Raw genomic sequence first — 13,130 nt, 5'->3', positions numbered from 1 at the left:
TCCTCTATCTCATCCTTTATCTCATCTTTCATTTTAACTTCACTCTACAAACAGTGTCATCTATAATTTCACGTCTCCTATTTTACATGATCCACCGAAGAATATCTTATACTAGAAGATAAAGGTGACCATTTATTGCAATATCGCTTCTCTCGTTAGATAGTGTCATTTATTTACCAAAACTAGAACACCAGGCGTCCTTTGGAGGCCACCTGAAAAAATTAAATCGATCGGTGCTTAATAGACATTGTTTTATAATTACAAAGTAACCGTTAAGATCTAAGTGTTGGGAGCCTTCGTCTTCCGAAGGTCGTCAAAAATATGATTTAACAATGTTTCCCGAGTGTAATATATGAACCGGTGCTTTCGGACTCGGATCAGAACCACACAGTGTGAAAAGCACGAACAATACGAAGGTTGACGCAACGCCGAAGTTACGTGCAAGGGAGTTTCGACATAACGGCAAAAAAGGAAACCGACTTAAAAGGGAAAAGACTATTTAGACCTCGGTGGACTACCTTAAAGTCATTAGCAAGTGTGAAGGGCATGAATGTAATTTTATACGGGCTGTGTTCCGTGCCTATAAATAGATGAACAACCGTACTGTTCACGCTGACTTGTATTCATTTTTGCGTCACGCTTGTACTTTCATTTTCTGTCAAGCCGAAGGTACAAATGTAATTCAATATTGTCATTATTCATTTGCTCATTTATGATTATATAATAAGAAATGTGTATGGTTATGTTATATGTTTGTTCACATTATCCCTTATGTTTTACATGCTTCATCTGCCCTCGATATGTTTATGTATATATGTTAAGATGATGAAGGTATGCCCTTCATGACCTTCGTCCGAAGATCATTATATCCTTAGGGAAATAATGTTCCGAAGGACGAAGGGCATTAACAAATAACCTGTTTTGTGTTGCCTTGTTCTCAATTTATAGCATTTGAGAACAAGTCCCCAACATTGGCGCCCACCTCCGGTGAACCCTTTTTCGACCACCTTCGGCAAGCACCGACCTTCGTCATGCCGCCGAAGAAAGCTTCAGCGCCAGGGGCTGCCGCACTACAACCACTGGACCCAAATCAGGAGACCCTTTCTCTTCGAGAGGCCCGAAGCCAGAAGAGGAAGGCCACTAGCCCAACACTCTAGGAGGAGGAGTTGGACCAAGAAATCAGAAACATGGAAATAATCCATCAGCAAGTACAAAGGAAGAAGGAGAAGATGGCCCGATTGGCTGATCTTCAAAGGTAGATTGACGAAGCCACTGAAGAAGTACGTCATCTTGCTTAAGATGAACAAGATCGAAGGCCTCAACATAGGGAGCTTCATCAAGAAGGCCTATTCAATGAGGATGAAAGGTATGATGATTTTAATCATGATACCTTTGCCTTTGATGATGCTTCTCCTTTGGCAGCAGAACTGCAGGCTATCCCATGGCCTCCATCATACAAGCCACCTCAGCTCCATATGTATGATGGGCATTCGGATCCGAAGCAGTTTTTGATGAGTTATGAAGCAACCATATCTTCATATGGAGGCAATGCAGTTGTCATGGCCAAATCTTTCGTCATGGCAGTTCGAAATGTGGCCCAAACATGGTATTCTTCTCTTCGGCCAGGGACTATTACTTCGTGGCAGAAGCTCAAGGATATGCTACTGACAAGCTTTCAAGGCTTTCAGACGAAGCCGGTCACAGCTCAAGCCCTGTTTCAATGCACGCAAGACCATGAGGAGTATCTTCAGGCGTACGTCCGAAGGTTCTTGCGTCTCAGAGCACAGGCGCCTACAGTGCCCAATGAAATTGTCATTGAGGCCATGATCAAGGGGCTTCGTCCAGGACCTATTGCCCAGTATTTCGCCAGGAAGCCTCCACAAACTCTAGAGAAGCTACTTCAAAAGATGGATGAGTACATCAGGGTTGACAATGACTTCCGCCAAAGAAGGGAGGAAGCTTACAGGTTCTTTGAGATGACCAGGGGCTTCGGAGGAAGAATCCACCCGAGGCATGTCAGGTCAATTCACAACTCCACTCAGAATGATGACAGAGGAAGTCAGCTGCAGAGGCCGCAGTATTCTTCACAATCTTCGGGGCAGCAACAAAGCTCTTTTCGGCCGCCAGCTCCAAGAGGCAGAGGCGCTAGGGGCTTCAGAGGAAGATATGGGGACCAGCCTAAGAAGATTTACTGTCTATTTTGTGGTGAAGACAAGGGCCATACTACAAGAATGTGCCAAATCACCATCCAAAAGCAGAAGGAGATCGCAGAAGCCGAAGCCCGACAAAGTCAACCAAAGCAGGTCCTACACACTGCTTCGTGTCACTCACCCTACGTATCAGAGTATGTGGGTAATCATCCTGCAGCTTCTGTTGCTTCGGCTAGTTAGCCACAGGCTTCTTGGCCACAGCTTCCACCTCCGCCGCCACTACAACATGCCTATTCACGAGGTCAGCAGCCAGAAGGGAGCCATCAGACTCATCAGCAGCGAGATCTCAGGGAGGAATCCGAAGCTCGCACAGTCAACAGTACTGTGCCAGAGTCAAAACACATCTATTGAGAGATATCCTACCTCTGAAGCATTTTTACATTCATTGTCATTTTCTTTTTAATAAGGAACAATTGATGTAAATCTAGTCTTCTTGTCACTTTTAATTTCTTGTAATAGCTTCGTTCTTGTCATCATGAAATATATCTTTCCTACAGACTTACGAAGCTCAAAAACTGCCGAAGCTCAAAAGTCGTTCCTAAGGGAATGCAGACCTAAAAATTGCATTGCAAGTTTTACCGAAGCTACAAAAGTCATTCTTAAGGAGCGTAGCGTAAATTTACCGAAGCTACAAAAGTCATTCCTAAGGAGCGCAGCGTAAGTTTGCCGAAGCTACAAAAAGTCATTCCCAAGGCAGAGCAGTGTAAGTTTTCTGTTCAAAAGTCGTTCCAAAGGGAATGCAGAGCCAAATACCACCGAAATATAAGGCGAAGCGCGAAAAGTCAACATGAATACCGCCGAAATACAAGGCGAAGAAGTTCAAAAGACGTTCCTAAGGAGATGCAGAACTTACACCGAAAAATAAGCGGTGAAGCCGAAAAATAAACGGCAAAGAGATTTTTGATGGTTCCTGTGGCGGAACCGCCCGAATTATTCCAACTTAAGTGCTTAAGTCCTGCCTTAGAGGCTAGACCACACATAAATGGGAATAACACGTCAGTCCCTCGGATCTAGTCCGACGAGGCCACTAATAGGATCAAGTACCATGTACTCACTCGATGGTGAGGCACAGAGCAAATACAATAAAGCATAAATCCACACATTAAAGAGTATTAAATTTATTACATCATCATCGGAGTTTTTGCAAAAGTAGTCATCATTGTTCGGAATGCAGCGGAAAAATAAACTAACGATAAATGAACGGAGGGGTGGGGAAGCCTGTCCCATCACTCCTGATGCTCCTCCTCAGCCGAGGTAGGGTCCCACTCGACTGTCCAACCCGGTGGCAAGATGGACGGCCAAGTCACTCCAGCAACCATGTCCTCCAGAGAACCTGTAAAATTATGCCACAAGCAAGGCTGAGTATACTAATACTCAGCTAGACTTACCCGGTGTGAGGAGTCTACTCCTCTACCTCTAGACATGCAGCTGTTTGGCTGAGGGGTTTGGTTGCCAAAAGCACTAGCTGAGTCTATAAATCAAGTTTTAGCTTTGTCAAGTTTTAGTGTGACTCTCTTAAGACTAAATGTATACCTATCTAATCATATATGGTATCAAACATTTAGCAATCAACAACTTTTGCCAAGTCATCACATTTCCACTTGTTACTCAATGTAGCAGCATGGATCAAGCAGTCTCATTAGCTGCGAGAAGCAGACGATTCGAATCGAGTATTTAAACCTTGCAAGGTAAATCTAAACACACGACATGGTGAGGCACTCTGTCCCCACACATATCAACCGTCCCCATCGATTCCCCGTCAGCAGATAGGGGCTCACCGCCTTGGCGTACAATGTCTCACTGACCCCGACTGCCATCGTGCAGTGACCGCACTTGTACCCACCATAACCGGAATGGGAGACTACGTCTCAGGTCGCGTGAGGAGGGCAATCTGCTGCCAGGTTCACTGAGGTACTAGGCTTACTGATTTACCATATTTCTCGGCACGTGCTTAGTACGTTCAAACGATTGACACACGGTACCACACTTTAATCCTTATTCCAATTTCCGTCTCGTAGACAACGCATCCCCATGGACCGTTGTCCATAGACCACCATCATTACGATATCAAAAATGGATACAACCAATTCCTGACCTCGCGCGAGTGCAAAAAATCACTTGACTTCTACCGAGATCACTAATTAATAAAGCAGCTACTCGACCTAGCATACTAGTATCCATCACAAAAGGATTCCTGAGATCATGCAACTAGGGTTTCAAACAACTCCTACACTTAAGTGCACATTCAATCCTACAATCATTAAGTGTAGTAAAATAGCATAATAAATAGGTTATGCATAAAACTGGGGCTTGCCTTCCAAAGCTGAGGCAGGCAGATCTTCTAGGGCAGGCTCTGGTGCTGGATCCGGGGCTACCTCATGAGCAACTCCTTGCTCCGGCACGAGGATGTATTCTCCGTCAGCGAGGTTGCAATCTATCGATTGCAATGAGTAAGAAACATGCATGCTATGATATGTAAAATTTTATTAACAATTATGCTCAGTGAAGAAAAACCAAGTTAGTTAGTAACTTAGGGTTTTCCTTGTTATAAGAGGCTCTTAGGGGTTTATGCTTACCAAATTAGGTTTGAGATTTTGCCTAAGCATAATGGATTACGACTTGGATTACCCCTTAAATGTTTTAGTAGGCACTCAAGGGGTTTTGCTGATTTGGTTAGGGTAACATTAGTCTCCACTATTAATTTCCCTTTTCTTTTTCTATTTATGCTTTTAGGGTGGGTTTGAACTACAACAGTGATTTAAATTTTTCCACAAATTCTGTACAAATTACAGTGGGTTACTATTTGTCACTGTAGTCTATCCTATAAGTTTGAGGTCCAGAAAAATTAGAATATGCCCTGGACAAAAATAACAAAAGTTGGGGCAAAGGGGTCACTTTGCACTACAACTCTTATCTAGGGGTGGGTTCTGTACTAAGAGTCATTTTTGCTGGTATCTATAGGTAATAACATGCTTCTGTGCCAAAAATCACAGAAGGTTACTTAGTGGTTATTTAGTTATGCTTTTCTAAAGTTTAAAGCTAAAACATTAGTCTCTGAAAAATTTTGCATTAGTTATGCTTTTCTAAAGTTTAAAGCCAAAAATCACAGAAGGTTATGCTTGTTATTTGAAAAATTTTAAACAATAGAACTCATAATTTCTCTATGTTTATAATAACAAAACATTAGTTTTCCCAAGGTTTGGGGTGTTTTCTCCTCAGGGTTATTTTTCTAGGATTTTTCTAAGTTTTCCTTGTTTTCCTAAAATAAAAGGTGTCTCATTTCTTTTGTACTAAACAAAGGTATAATAAAATTTTCTAGTGACTACACTGAATAAGAGAGCTAACAAAAATGTGGGTGCTCCCTGGTTCTTATGTTGAACTACCTTTTATATTTTCTTTAACCTTAAGCTAAAAATGATTTAAAGGGCAAACCCTACCTTAATTGGGTGTACAGAGGGGTTTATTATTTTTAAACAGGTTAGGAATTGATTAAGTACTTCTCTGAATTTTCTTAATCCCAGTCTAATAGTGTAGCTATTTTTCCTTATTTTCTTTAGCTTTTGACCAGATAATCAATTAAATCATAACTTTGAAGTTTTCTGCAACACCTAGGGGTTTTATATTTTTCCTCGGTATTTTACATTATTTAGGATCTGGCAAAATTGGTTTGACTTGATTTGGGTAAACAAAACTGAAGTTATGAATTTTTCAAGTCCTATTTGTAGTTAAATCAGAAATATTAAAAAGGTTTCTCGAAATCCACTTTGCATCGAAGACTCTGGGTTCTTTCTAAACTAATCCCTTCAATTATACCCCTGCGCCACTATTCCCTTGAGTCTTTGACAGTGTGCAAAACCCCCTGGCTTTTACTTCTTCTCCCCCGAGGTCCTTCCCCTTATTTAAATAGTACCCACGGGAGTAAAAAGGGCGGCGCGGCTTACCAGCGGTGAGGGAGGTCCGGCGAGGGGCGGGGTTGGCTCCGGAAGGTTCTGGCGGTCACAGCGAGGTACGGCTCTACGGCGGTGGTGGCCGGAATCAGCCGGTCCACGTGCTTAGGCGGGTGAACTCGTCGGTGGCGAGTGCTCTGGCCTAACTACGGCGGCATAGGTCAATCCAAGGGCACGAGGAGCTTCACGGGGTGTTGATGAGTTGACATGTGCAAGGAATTGAAGAACAACTCACCGTGGAGCTCGGTCTACGTTCACCGGCAGTCGGGTGAAGTCCGGCGACCGTGGTCTGGCTTCTCTGGTGAGGCAAAGTTCGATTCCTTGCTCGGGGAGCTTCACCGAGGCACGCAGGGTTTACTCCGAGGGTCGGACGCGGCTGGGAGAGGCTCTGCTGGCCGGTCTACGGTGGCGGGGGATCGGGTGGCCGCGGGCACGCCGTGCGCGGGGCAATGCCGGTGCTCTGGTGCTCTGGTGATGTCGAGCGCGCGCGGAGGAGTACGGTCGAAGTCCCTAGGGGCTTTATAGGCGCGGGCGCGGGCAACGGCGCCGGCTCGGCTCTGGCGCGACGCGGGGCACGCGGGGGCGGGCGTCGGGCGTGCTCTGGCGAGCTCAGAGCGCGTCGAACACGTGGCTCTTTGCTTCTGTTCTTGTTCTACCCTCTACCGAGGTGCCAAAACGTGCGAATCTTGCCCTAAGACCTATGAGAGATCTCTTCCCCGCACCTAGGGCTACCTAGTTCATGTGAGTTCCAAGGGGAAATGTGGTCGGGTTAGAGAGATATGGGGGTGGGAAGTTGTCTTTGTCCTAGCTGTCCAAACCGAGACAAATCTTGTGCCAAGTCTAGTCAAACGACTTAGGGTTGGGTTCAAACTTTTCCAGGGTGTTCTAGAGGTATTTTGGCGCCACTTTGTCAATTGGGTCAAGTGGTTTTGAAGTTTGAATGAGGGTGAACACGTTTGATCTTTGGAAAAGGGGGTGGTTTTGGACTTAGAAGAATTCTGATTTTTCTCTTATGCTCAATCCTTTGGTGACCCTTTTGGGGTTTTTCTGAAATCTTTTTGGGGTCACTTTCTTACTATCATTTGTAGGGTATTAAGTGTACTACATCTTTTATAATTGGCCCAAGTCATGATCATGTGGTTCTCATAGCCTTTTGATCATACTTACTTCTAGTGCTCCACTTGTCCAAGGGGTTTGAATTAGGGTTTGGGCAATTCTCCCCATTATATGTGCATGACAAGCCAAGGTATGACTTCTAGGATGGGTTGCACTTACTTAGGATCTTGAGTTCCAAATTTGGTGTACTTTCCCAACTTAAGTCACATGTGGTGATGGGCTTACTTGTGTAGCCTTGAGTGGAAAACTCTAAGTAACACCTGAGGTGTTACAGCCCTCCCCCCTTAAAGGAATCTCGTCCCGAGATTTTAGGTAGAGTCCTTTGGAGGGGTGCCATGAAGGTGTGCTGGTGTGTTGTTCCTTCCTTTATCCAAGTTTCTCTAGTTAACTGCTCTTCGAATGTCATTCTCTTTGCGACTTCAGAAGGAAGTCCTTTTTGAGTCATTTCCAAAGCTTACACTACCTTTAACATCTAAGTTTTTCTTATATTTAGATTCAAAGGGCAGGTGGGGGTGGGGTTTTGGATTACGTACCAACTCCTTTGGGCAGAAAGTCGGGGAAGCGAGAACGTAGAAAATCCTCAGTCTCCCATGTAGCCTCTTCTACTGAATGGTGACTCCACTGAACCTTATACATTCTGATCGACCTTGCCCGCGTTGATCTCTCCTTTTGGTCCAATACCTTGACGGGGTGCTCTTGATAAGACAAGTCTGGTTCTATCTCAATTTCTAGTTCAGGTAGCACTTCAGTGGGTAAGCAGACACATTTCCGTAGCTGGGATACATGGAACACATCATGAACTGCTGACATGTGGGGTGGCAACTTCAATTGATATGCTACGGGTCCACAAGTTTCCTTGATCTCACAGGGTCCAATGTAGCGAGGAGCTAACTTGCCCTTGATTCCAAATCTCTGGACACCTTTGGTGGGTGACACCTTAAGATAAACATGATCTCCCACTCCAAACTGTAGAGGCTTCCTTCTCTTGTCATGATAGCTCTTTTGCCTGGCCTGAGCAGCTTCTAGGTTCTTCTTAATAACTCTGACCTTTTCCTCTGCTTTAAGTACCAAGTCTGGTCCAAATATTTCCCTCTCTCCTGCTTGAGACCAATTCAGCGGGGTCCTACACCTCCTCCCATACAAGGCTTCAAAAGGTGCCATCTTCAAACTGGACTGGTGTTGGGGCGAAGGCCAAGACGCCACCCTTCGCTCGAAGCCTTCGCTGCAGCCGCTGGTCCGACAGAGTCAAAACGGGCAGGGACACCCTTCGCCCGATTCGGCACCCGACGAAGACCTGCGTCGACGATGTCCCACAGTGCGGCCTCGTCCAGCTCAGAGGCCCACGTGTGATCTGGCCCATTGTAACGGGCCCTGCGTGGCCGCCGCGTGTTACGGGCCTAATTTGTAAAGGCATCCCTGTAATTACAGTCTGTAACCCTGCTTTATGGGAATATTCTGGGGATAATCTAGGTAGCTGAGGGCACATGCGTCCTTAGCACAAGGCGCTGGGCGCTTAGGTACCTATAAATACCCCCGCACAGTGCCCGTGAGAGGCCAGATTAACAGAGCTATTGCCATCTAGCGCGTTCCCCTGTTAACGTCACTGTTCACCCTTGTTGGCCCCCCTTGCGAGTGAGAGCAAGTGCCAACATTTGGCGCCCACCGTTCGTGCTACGAGAAAACCACCCGCGATGGCACCCAAGAGAGCTAACCCGAAGGCTGACGAGGCTGCGAAGGCAGCACTGCTTGCCGCAAGAAAAGGCAAGGCCCTCGCCCTCACCCAATCCACCCACCAAGAGGCCACTGAAGACAACGTTCCCCACACCTGCGAAGACGACACTCTCCACACCTGCGGCCCTGAAGGACAATCACAGCCACCCCCAGGCTTCGCCCCACTGGAGGGCGCGAACCTCACCGAGGATGGTGAAGTCCTCGGCGTCTCAACGGAAGAACAGCTACAGCTGCGCGCCCTGCGCCTCAAGAACCGCAATCTCCAGAGGCAGAAAGAGATACTGGAGGCCAAGCGCCAGCGCGTGTCCGCACTAGCCAAAGTGCGACAAATGATACGCGACAAAGAGCAGAAGGCCCAAGACCTCGAGCGGGAGATCGCGCTGATGCAGCACGAAGGCCACCTTGGCCTGCAGCAAGGGCTACCCCTCCAGCAACGCGCACAACTGGAAGACACGCGCGAAGGCCACCCTGGCCTGCAGCATGGGCCACCCCTGCAACACCGCGCACAACCGGAAGACCCACGTTTCCCCCAGCGCGACCACACCTTCCAGCATGTCGCGCCATTCCAAGGGGTCAACTATCTCGACGAGCGAAGTCCCCTGGCGCCACACCTGCAAGTGACGCCTTGGCCAACAAACTTCCGAGCAGGGACCTATCCCAAGTACAACGGCAGCTCCGACCCGGCGCAATACATAATGAGTTATCAGGTCGCCGTAGCATCTTCCGGAGGGGACGACGCCACAATGGCGAAGTCTTTCATCATCGCCCTAGAGGGCCCAGCTCTCACCTGGTTCACCAGATTGCCTCCGCTGTCCATTGATTCCTGGAGAAGCCTCCGGGACAAGTTCCTGCTCAACTTCCAAGGGTACCGCCCAGACACCGACGCATTGGCCAAACTCTCGCTCTGCAAGCAGCTGGAAAAGGAGACTTTGCGGGAGTATTACCGCAAATTTTTAACACTCAAGTCACAGCTGCCCTCAGTCGATGATCAGATCGCTATCCACTATGCTATCAGTGGTCTTCGCGCCGGCGTCCTCTACAGCCACTGTATCAGAGATCCGCCCAAGAACCTCCAGGAGCTATATCAGCTCTTCGAAAAATATGCCAAATCCGAAGAGCTCCACCAGCGCAAGGTTGAGTCGCAGCGGAAACCCAAAGATGCTCCACAGTCCAGCCGCACGTGGACGAGGACTCCGCAGCCAGACCCCAGTCGAGACGGCCGCAATCAGCAGCAAGTGCACAACATCGCCAACCAGCACCCCGCTGCTGACCCGCCTCGTCGCCAGGAATATCCCCCCAGGGCCGCGGAAACGGAACTCGTGGTAGGGGTCGAGGGCGTGCGCAGCCGCCGCGCCGATTCTACTGCCTCTTCCATGGCGAAGACTGCGCCCACCAAACCAAAGACTGCCCCGAAACGAAGGCCACCAGGGACAGAATGGCACGGGCGCAGCCAGCCGACAACCCCAGAGTTGTCGCACACACTTACCAGCAACCCCCTCCACCATACATCCACGCCCCCGCCTCGCATCCACCGCACCACGCTTACCAACACCATCAGGAAGTACAAATCGTACCTCCCCCACCCCCACCACCACACCAGCAACATCAAAACATCCCCCACGCCCCAAAGCAGGAAGACTTCGCCGATCAACCATATCGCGGAGTCATTCACATGATAACTGGGGGGTCTAGCACTGACTTCGACACCAAGCGGCAGAAGCGGGATCACTACCGCAGCATCAACCATGTCGCCGTCACTGGCCCAGTCGTGCAGACAAAGTGGTCCCACATACCGCTAACCTTCGATGCACGAGACGTCGACCTACGCAGCGCCCCCCACTGCGACGCCATGGTTATCAATTGCAGCGTGGCAGGCTGGGACCTGCACAAAGTCCTAGTTGACAATGGCAGTCAGGCGGACATCATCTTCCTCCACGCCTTCGATCGCATGGGCATAAGCCACAGCCTGCTCAAGCCTTCGGACAACCCGTTGTATGGCTTCGGCGGCAAAGGCACCTTTCCTGTCGGTAAAATAAAGCTGCCTCTTTCCTTCGGTGTAGCACCCAATGCCCGAAGTGAGCAAGTAACCTTTGATATCGTGGATATGGTATATCCATACAATGCCATCATGGGCCGGGGCTCCATCAATAAGTTCGAAGCAGCCATTCACGGACTGTACCTCTGTATGAAGATACCAGGTCCGTTAGGCGTCATTACGGTCTACGACAATCAACAGACTGCGCGCAACATCGAGCGAGACTTCGTGCCCGGTCAGAGAAACGTGCACTGCCTCACGGCACAGCGCGAGGTCCCCGCGCCCGCCAGCCCAACCAATAAGCAGCACGACAAGGCACAGCTGCAGAGCAATGACGGGACCAAGACTGTCCCCCTCGATCAGGCCACGCCCAAGCAGACAGTCACTATCAGCGAAGACCTCACTTCGCATGAAGAGGAGAAACTCCTCTGCTGCCTAACCAAGAATAAGGATGTCTTCGCCTGGTCCGCCCTCGATCTGGTCGGAGTCAGCTGATCCATAATTGAGCACAGCTTCGGAATTGACCCTTCGGTGCGACCAAAAAAGCAGAGGCTTCGCAAAATGTCCGACGAGAAGACAGAGGCCGCCAAGGCGGAGGTGCACCGCCTCCTGGAAGCCAAATTCATCGAGCCCGTGGCTTATCCTACGTGGCTCTCCAATGTTGTAATGGTACAGAAAAAAAGCGGGAAGTGGCGCATGTGCATAGACTTCACCAGTCTCAACAAGGCTTGCCCAAAGGACAATTTCCCGTTGCCGCGGATCGACAAAATAGTCGATAGCGCGGCCGGGTGCGAGGTCATGTCACTCCTCGACTGCTTCTCCGGTTACCACCAGATATACATGAAGGAGGAAGACAAGGCTAGCACCAGCTTCATAACACCCTTCGGCACATATTGCTTCATCAGAATGCCGGAGGGACTCAAGAACGCCGGGTCCACCTTCTCCAGACTCACCAAAACAGTGCTCGAAGGGCAAGTTGGCAGAAATATATTTACATACGTGGACGACATCGTCGTCGCCAGCAAGAGCAAGGAGGACCATCTCGCCGACCTCGCCGAGACATTCGCGAACATGCGAGACGCACGACTCCGCCTAAACCCGGAAAAGTGCGTCTTCGGCGTTCACCAAGGCAAAATATTGGGCTACCTGGTATCACACCACGGCATCGAGGCCAACCCAACCAAGATCCAGGCCATCGTAAATATGACGCCTCCGCAGTCCGCCAGGGACGTCCAGCGCCTGGCAGGCAGACTGGCCGCTCTCAACAGATTCATCTCCAGGTCCGCTGAGCGAAGTCTCCCCTTCCTCAAAACACTCCGCGGTGCAAAAGACTTCGCCTGGGGACCGGAGCAGGCAGCGGCCTTCGCCTCACTAAAACAGTACCTGTCGAAGTTGGCCGTCCTCACAAGCCCCGACTCCTCGCTCCCCCTATTGCTCTACGTCGCGGCTTCGCCGCATGCGGTCAGCGCGGCACTAGTGCAGGAGCAGACAGTTGGGGGCGTGGTCAGGCAGTGCCCTGTTTACTATGTCTCCGAAGTACTGACACCGTCCAAGTGCAACATGACAGAGCTAGAGAAGATTGCCTACGCAGTCGTTATGTCTTCGCGCAAACTGCGCCACTACTTCGAAGCATTCAAGGTCCGAGTCACCTCAGATAGGGGACTCGGCGAATTGTTCAGAAACCCGGAGGCATCGGTGAGGATTGCCAAGTGGGCAGCCGAACTATCCGGCTACCACATCAGCTTCGAGCCCAGAACAGCCATCAAGTCACAAGTCCTGGCAGACTTCGTCGTCGACTGGACTGGGCCAATAACGCAGCCAGACCCGTCCGCAGAAAAGGTTTGGACGATCCATTGCGACGGCGCATGGTGCCATGCGGGGGCAGGCGCCGCTGCAGTCATCACCTCACCAGCCGGGGTCAAGCACAGATATGCAGCACGCCTCAGCTTCGCTCTGGAATCCGACAGATGCACTAATAATATAGCAGAATATGAAGCAGTCATCCTCGGCCTCCGCAAGCTAAGGACCCTCGGAGTCACCACCTGCATCATCAAAACAGACTCCAAGGTAGTTGCCGGCTAGGTCGAGAAA

The sequence above is a fragment of the Zea mays genome, chromosome 7 (genome assembly GCF_902167145.1).
Source record: "Zea mays cultivar B73 chromosome 7, Zm-B73-REFERENCE-NAM-5.0, whole genome shotgun sequence".
In the NCBI taxonomy this organism is placed as follows: Eukaryota; Viridiplantae; Streptophyta; class Magnoliopsida; order Poales; family Poaceae; genus Zea; species Zea mays.
Note: the sequence above shows the minus strand (reverse complement) of the source record.